The following is a 7,539-nucleotide window of genomic DNA, read 5'->3' as shown; positions in this document are numbered from 1 at the left end:
GGCTCGTTTATTTTTAATGTTGGCTACTAACCTGTTACCACAGCCCCGCCCATCCTGCCCCAGTGTGTGCAAAAACCCAAAGCTTTACCCACCTGTTGTGCCGAGTCATGGTTGCTAAGCTCCAACTGGACTGTCGCTGTTCAGACGGTTTGGCTCAGCTAACGTTTGTGGCTTACATCAGAACATGCTGAGTAATGTCTGTAACATCTGTTACTACAGCTCTCGACACAACAAGGGCCACGACTGCACCGACCTTTAAGCCTTGATGATGTCATCATGAACATACAGAGCTTAACGAATCTATTAGACCAACACTCAGTTTAAAGTTTGTCACAGCTGCCTTAAATTAACAACATTGGTAATTATCAATGTAATGGTTAATATAGCAGTATGTAGAAGCTCAGAAAATATAATTATTACTATTGTTACCCATACATTATTTATGCTTATTTACATTCCTGAACAGAAGAATTAGTTTCAGTGGTTGAATGTTGTGATTCAGTGAGCCGGCTCAGATTTGGGTATAAAAGGTGAATTCCTGTTTTAAAATGAAAGAGTCTGCATTAAAGCACTTTGTGATGCTGCATGGTCTCTGACAGGTGGTCTCATAAATTTGTTGGATAAACCTTTTAATAACTCCTCAAACACGTGCACACAGCTCCAAAGTCAACAGATTTATTTCCTTTAGCACTGAAGTTGTTCACAGTAACATCACAAGGGAATACATTGCCAGTGGTTATCCTGCTCAGTAGTAGCGCTCCGTGCTCCGAGTCCGTTCTGTGTGCTCTGGATTCCCCCAGTAGAAAAAGAGGAAAGCGAACAATGAAAGGTATTGCTTTAAATTTTTCTCTCTGATAACCCAACACCCACCCGAGCTGGTGAGCAAACCCGATCGCCAGAGAGGTCCCTCTTTGAGAGAATGAGTAAGGAGGATGCATTGCACGGTTACTGTGTGGACACAGTAATCAAAAAGACGGCGAAAGAAATCAAATTTTCCCCCCCAAAAAAATCAGAAGGCAAATTAAAACAAAAGCACGTGAAGAACATAAATAAATACATAAATAAGTGTGGAGAGAAAAAGGTAACAGGAGAACAAGTCCAACGACGACATGCAAAGAAAAGACGAATGCTGAACATGCAAACAACCGTACGAGGTCAAAGCTAAGAGTAGGAATCCCCTCGGTTTTTTAAATAAGCGTGTCAGTAAACTCGGCTTATTTACAGAATGAGTGTTTGAGATCTGAGTCATCATACGCACGGCGGGCGGGGGAAGAAGGAGCCGACAAGTTTCAACAAAGGGTTCGTCCCTCTCGGAGAGAGGCTAAGTCTACATTCTTAAATTACGGTAAATCATTTTCCAAACGTATATTACAAGGTTTCTTTCGTCAAAAAAACAAAACAAAGCCCCGGGAAAAAGGAATGCAACGCTCGCGCAAACATTTCGAGATTTCTCGGTGATCGAATAACTTAAAAAACACGACAAAAATATCCTTAAATAATTTGACGTTAAGAAACATTCTCTACATCTTTCATATAAATAACAGAATAAATTAACAACAAAAAAAATGACAAAGTACAAAAATATACACAGCAGTTCAATATCGTAAAAAATAACTTTAACGGAAATTAAAAACGCGCTGACGTGAACAAACAGAACCTGAATCTGATTCACTCGTCAAAAGTGCAAAAAAAAAAAAAGTTAAAGACATTTCGTAGACGAGTCTCGGTCACACCAGAAACAAAAAGTTCATCTGTGCGTCTCGTTAGCTGGTGAGATAACACGTTACCTAGCTGGAACATGCTAACGTTATTCAGTCAAAATATCTCTGAGCATCTTTCTTCGTTTTCTCGGACGTTAACTCCGTCTCGTGTTTTGAGCTTGTTCACAGTTTATCCAAAACCGTTCCTCGAGTGTAATAAGCTACGATAGCACCACTGTCACGTGTCTGAGTTTGCCGCAGATGAAACGTTCACGAAACATTTGCACAGATTTTAAAGCCTCACATGTGAATCCAGTCATCGCAGCGATTCCATTGGAATTAATTCATTTGTTAAACGCTGGTGCGACCTGGCCTTCAGGAGACATTTCGTAGACGAGGCCTGGACACACCAGAACAAAATTCATCTGTGCGTCTTCGAGAAACCGTTCTCAAAGCTTTGGCGGCGTCCTAACGTGCTAACGTTATTCAGTGAAAATATCTCAGAGCTTCTTTCTGTTTTCTCCGTACTCCGTACCGGCATTTTAGGGACTAACGGAAACTTATCCAGGACACTGAGTTCATTTACGTCTCGTAAACAAACCATTCTTTTTTTACGGAGAAAAAACAAACTACGAAAGCTTGAGTAGCATTGTCAACGATGTAAATTTGCGGGTCCGAATATTTACAGATTTTCTTCAGTCAAAATATCTCAGAGCTTCTTTTTGTTTCGTCCGTACTTTGATGTTTACGTCCTCGGCATTTAGGGCGGTCTACATGCTAACGAGTGACAGTAAGTTTGTAGTTTTTCTTTCACAGGTTCTTTTACGATAGCGTGCTCATTTTAAGCACCCACAGACGAAACGTTCACGAAACATTTGCACATTTTTTTTAAACGCTGGTGTGACCGAGCCTTTACAGGAATACAAAACTAAATATGGCAAACACAACTCTAAAACATATAAATGTCACAACTACACTTTTTTTTTGTACATACGGAACATTATTTAATCTGTACAACAGAATAGATCATTCATTTATGTAATCATCACCCCCGTTATCGTACTTTAATGGGCAGAAACGTCACAGAGCGAGCTCGAAAAATCCTGCCATTCACAACGAAAGACGACATTTAAAAGAATTACAATCCAGCCAGCGTCCGTCCGTCCGTCCGTCCGCCTTCTTCCACAGTTTGTCAGCGTGTGCAAGTCATTACATCCCGCAAAGAAGTCATGTTTGTGTTGAGTACATACAGTATGTGTGTTTTTATGTACATGTGGGAGAAATCGAAGAGAAAAGAGGAGAGGAGGAGGGGATGATGTGTAGATCGACAAACATCACTGTCTTAAGGCTTTTTTTTCTTTTTACAACTCTTCTGAGATGTCGGTTTGGTCTGGCGGGGCGAGGTGGACTCTACTGATGCTGCCGGAGAAAGGACTCGGAAGAAGAGGGGAGTGAGGTGGGGGGAGGTGGGAAGGGGAAGGTGTCCTCTTGTCTTCACTTTCGGACTCTCTTGGTCGGTGGTTGGTGGGCCGCGAGCGGGCCGCTGTCGGCCGGTCTCGAAGAGCCGCCGAGGTTAATAGTTATTATGGATGATCCCTGGTGGCAGAGACAAGTCAAGCCATCATCACACATGTGAGGAGGACACCCACCCACCGAAAGACCCCCGAGGACACAGAGAGGGACACAACGTGGGGACGACAAAGCTACATTTGCTACTTATTGTAAAATACTGATCAACTTTTAAACTGAAATAGCCATTCCCATTATACATTATACAGTAGAAAATTTATAGGCAAAAAGTAGATTTCTTTTTTTGTTCCACTCCTAACTAAAGGGCAAAGTTAGCAGCTCTCCTCGGCGTTCTCTGCTTTAATGACCTGATAACTGCCTTTTCGTCTAGTCATGCACAGCTACCGCTCCTTAAGGTTGTTCCTGTGTCCTGTTGCTGGCGGCCGTCTTTGTTTTGTCTTTGCCGGGGGGGCATTTAGAGTCATTGGGCGGGGGCTGGTTGGGCTTGCTGCTGGGGGCATGCTTGGCGGGGGAGCTAGGCGTGGCGGGGGCGCCGGGGGAGTGGGACGCTTGGATGTTCTTCTCGTCTGAAAAAAGCTGTTTAATTACGTCAAAGAAGTTACTCAACGGGCTGCCTACACAGACGGGAAGAAAAGAAGAAACAGAGAGAGAGAACAAACAACAGATGAGCAATGAGGTTAACGTGACGGGAGGAGGTGATGGAGGGATGAGAGGAGGAGTGGAGCTGGAGGAAAGGAGACTCTTCAGCCGTCAGGGGTGGAGCGGTTGGAGGAAGGAGAGGTGGCGCCAAAAGGAGCCGATACAGGTGAAGCTGTGTCGCATTGTAAACAGATAAATAAATATCTGCATGTCGGCTTCAGAGTCTCAGTTTCCTCTGCTGGGTGGAGAGCTGCTGGGAGCTGGGAGACGGTTCAGGTTGGATGTGGATCATCGTGAAGAAGATCAGATTTATTATTTGTGTAAAACGTGATTCAAATGTTAAAATCCAGCAGACTGGCTTCAAGATGTACTTCAAGTTGTGTATTTGTAATTTCTTCTTCAGAGTGAAACATGCATGTACGTGTATTCGTGTTGTTTTCTCTCCGTCTTCCAAAGCTCCCGTTAACTCTCCATCTTATCAACATCCATCACAACAACATCCAACATCCATCCGTTAAGACAGAAATTATTTGTGCTTCAAAACAACCACTGATGAGTCAAAGCATGCAGCAGTGCACGTTAACACACAGTCATTGCAGAGGTTAGTCCCTTCGGTGTTACACGTCTCCTGATGATGACTTACCATTATTCCTCTTCGGTAACAGTGACGTAAGCATTTTTGTTCCAGTGATTTCAAACATGGAAAGTTGATGATGGCACGATGCACACAACCCAACATCAAGCTTCACCATGCGAAGGGTTATCAGGTCAGTCAGCTTCACACACACGATCACACGATGGAGTATAGAAATATATTCATCTTATCGAGTCATTTCAGCTTTAAAACAACAAATCTCACTTCAGATTATTTTATTTTTCACCGAGCAGCCTCTCAGATGTGACAGTTTGCTGCTTTTCTTCTTACGTATCTGGAGTTTGGTTTTCTGATTTGAAAATAAGGTTAAACTTTGGATTTTAAAGAAAGAACAATGAGCATTATTTACTGTGACTCTAGCTGCAATGCACGGATGTGGGGGTGTAACGTACACGGTTAGTTTATTTATACCGTATTCTATAAAAATTTAAATCCATTGGAATGAATCATTTGTTAAACGCGGTGCGACCTGGCCTTCAGGAGACATTTCGTAGACGAGACCTGGACACCCAGAACAAAATTCATCTGTGCGTCTTCGAGAAACGTTCTCAAACTTTGGCGGCGTCCTCAACGTCATAACGTTATTCAGTGAAAATATCTCAGAGCTTCTTTCTTTTTCTCCGTACTCCGTACCGGCATTTGGGACTAACGGAAACTTATCCGGGACACTGAGTTCATTTACGTCTCGTAACAAACCGTTCTTTTTTACGGAGAAAAAAAACTACAAACGTTATAGCATGTCAACTACGTAAATTTGCGGGTCCGAATATTTACAGATTTTTCTTCAGCAAAAATCTCAGAGCTTCTTTTAGTTTCGTCCGTACTTTGATGTTTGGTCCTCGGCATTTAGGGGGTCTACATGCTAACGAGTGACAGTAAGTTTGTAGTTTTTCTTTCACAGGCTTTACGATAGCGTGCTCATTTTAAGCACCCACAGACGAAACGTTCACGAAACATTTGCACATTTTTTTAAAACGCTGGTGTGACCGAGCCTTTACAGGAATACAAAACTAAATATGGCAAACACAACTCTAAAACATATAAATGTCACAACTACACTTTTTTTTTTTGTACATACGGAACATTATTTAATCTGTACAACAGATAGATCATTCATTTATGTAATCACACCCCCGTTATCGTACTTTAATGGCAGAAACGTCACAGAGCGAGCTCGAAAAATCCTGCCATTCACAACGAAAGACGACATTTAAAAGAATTACAATCCAGCCAGCGTCCGCCTCCGTCCGCCTTCTCCACAGTTTGTCAGCGTGTAAGTCATTACACCCGCAAAGAAGTCATGTTGTTGTTAGTCATACAGTATGTGTGTTTTTGTACATGTGGGAGAAATCGAAGAGAAAAGAGAGAGGAGGAGGGGATGAGTGTGTAGATCGACAAACATCACTGTCTTAAGGCTTTTTTTTTTAACAACTCTTCTGAGATGTCGGTTTGGTCGGGCGGGGCGAGGTGGACTCTACGGATGCTGCCGGAGAAAGGACTCGGAAGAAGAGGGGAGTGAGGTGGGGAGGTGGGAGGGGAAGGTTCCTCTTGTCTTCACTTTCGGACTCTCTTGGTCGGTGGTTGTGGGCCGCAGCGGGCCGCTGTCGGCCGGTCGAAGGCCGCCGAGTTAATAGTATTATGGATGATCCCTGGTGCAGAGACAAGTCAAGCCATCATCACACATGTGAGGAGGACACCCACCCACCGAAAGACCCCCGAGGACACAGGAGGGACACAACGTGGGGACGACAAAGCTACATTTGCTACTTATTGTAAAATACTGACAACTTTTAAACTGAAATAGCCATTCCCATTATACATTCAAAGTAGAAAATTTTATAGGCAAAAAGTAGATTTCTTTTTTGTTTCCACTCCTAACTAAAGGGCAAAGTTAGCAGCTCTCCTCGGCGTTCTCTGCTTTAATGACCTGATAACTGCCTTTTCGTCTAGTCATGCACAGCTACCGCCCTTAAGGTTGTTCCTGTGTCCTGTTGCTGGGCCGTCTTTGTTTTGTCTTTGCCGGGGGCATTTAGAGTCATTGGGCGGGGCTGGTTGGGCTTCTGCTGGGGGCATGCTTGGGGGAGCTAGGCGTGGCGGGGGCGCCGGGGAGTGGGACGCTTGGATGTTCTTCTCGTCTGAAAAAAGCTGTTTAATTACGTCAAAGAAGTTACTCAACGGGCTGCCTACACAGACGGGAGAAAAGAAGAAACAGAGAGAGAGAACAAACAACAGATGAGCAATGAGGTTAACGTGACGGGAGGAGGATGGAGGGATGAGAGGAGAGATGGGAGCTGGAGGAAAGGAGACTCTGCCGTCAGGGTGGACGGGTGGAGGAAGGAGAGGTGGCGCCAAAAGGAGCCGATACAGGTGAAGCTGTGTCGCATTGTAAACAGATAAATAAATATTGCATGTCGGCTTCAGAGTCTCAGTTCCTCTGCTGGGTGGAGAGCTGCTGGGAGCTGGGAGACGGTTCAGGTTGGATGTGGATCATCGTGAAGAAGATCAGATTTTTATTTGTTGTAAAACGTGATTCAAATGTTAAAATCCCAGCACTGGCTTCAAGATGTACTTTAAACAAGTTTGTGTATTTCTAATTTCTTCTTCAGAGTGAAACATGCATGTACGTGTATTCGTGTTGTTTTCTCTCCGTCTTCCAAAGCTCCCGTTAACTCTCCATCTTATCAACATCCATCACAACAACATCCAACATCCATCCGTTAAGACAGAAATTATTTGTGCTTCAGAACAACCACTGATGAGTCAGAGCATGCAGCGTGCACGTTAACACACAGTCATTGCAGAGTTAGTCCACGTCTCCTGATGAGACTTACCATTATTCCTCTTCGGTAACACTGACGTAAGCATTTCTCACTTTTGTTCCAGTGATTTCAAACAGGGAAGTTGATGATGGCACGATGCACACAACCCAACATCAAGCTTCACCATGCAAAGGGTATCAGGTCAGTCAGCTTCACACACACGATCACACGATGGAGTATAGAAATATATGCATCG

General features: G+C 43.7%; 1 long non-coding RNA gene across 1 annotated transcript; it reads right to left on the bottom strand.

Moving 5' to 3' along the window:
* Positions 1 to 659: 659 nt before the first annotated feature.
* Positions 660 to 3,685, bottom strand: LOC113746345 (uncharacterized). Its single transcript, XR_003462780.1, has 2 exons — positions 3,578 to 3,685; positions 660 to 3,296 (listed from the first exon to the last, which is right to left on the bottom strand). It is a non-coding gene; the product is annotated as an uncharacterized LOC113746345 (long non-coding RNA).
* Positions 3,686 to 7,539: the final 3,854 nt, after the last annotated feature.

Source organism: Larimichthys crocea, chromosome VIII (assembly GCF_000972845.2).
Source record: "Larimichthys crocea isolate SSNF chromosome VIII, L_crocea_2.0, whole genome shotgun sequence".
NCBI classification, from domain to species: Eukaryota; Metazoa; Chordata; class Actinopteri; family Sciaenidae; genus Larimichthys; species Larimichthys crocea.
This window is presented reverse-complemented; position numbering and strand designations above follow the sequence as displayed.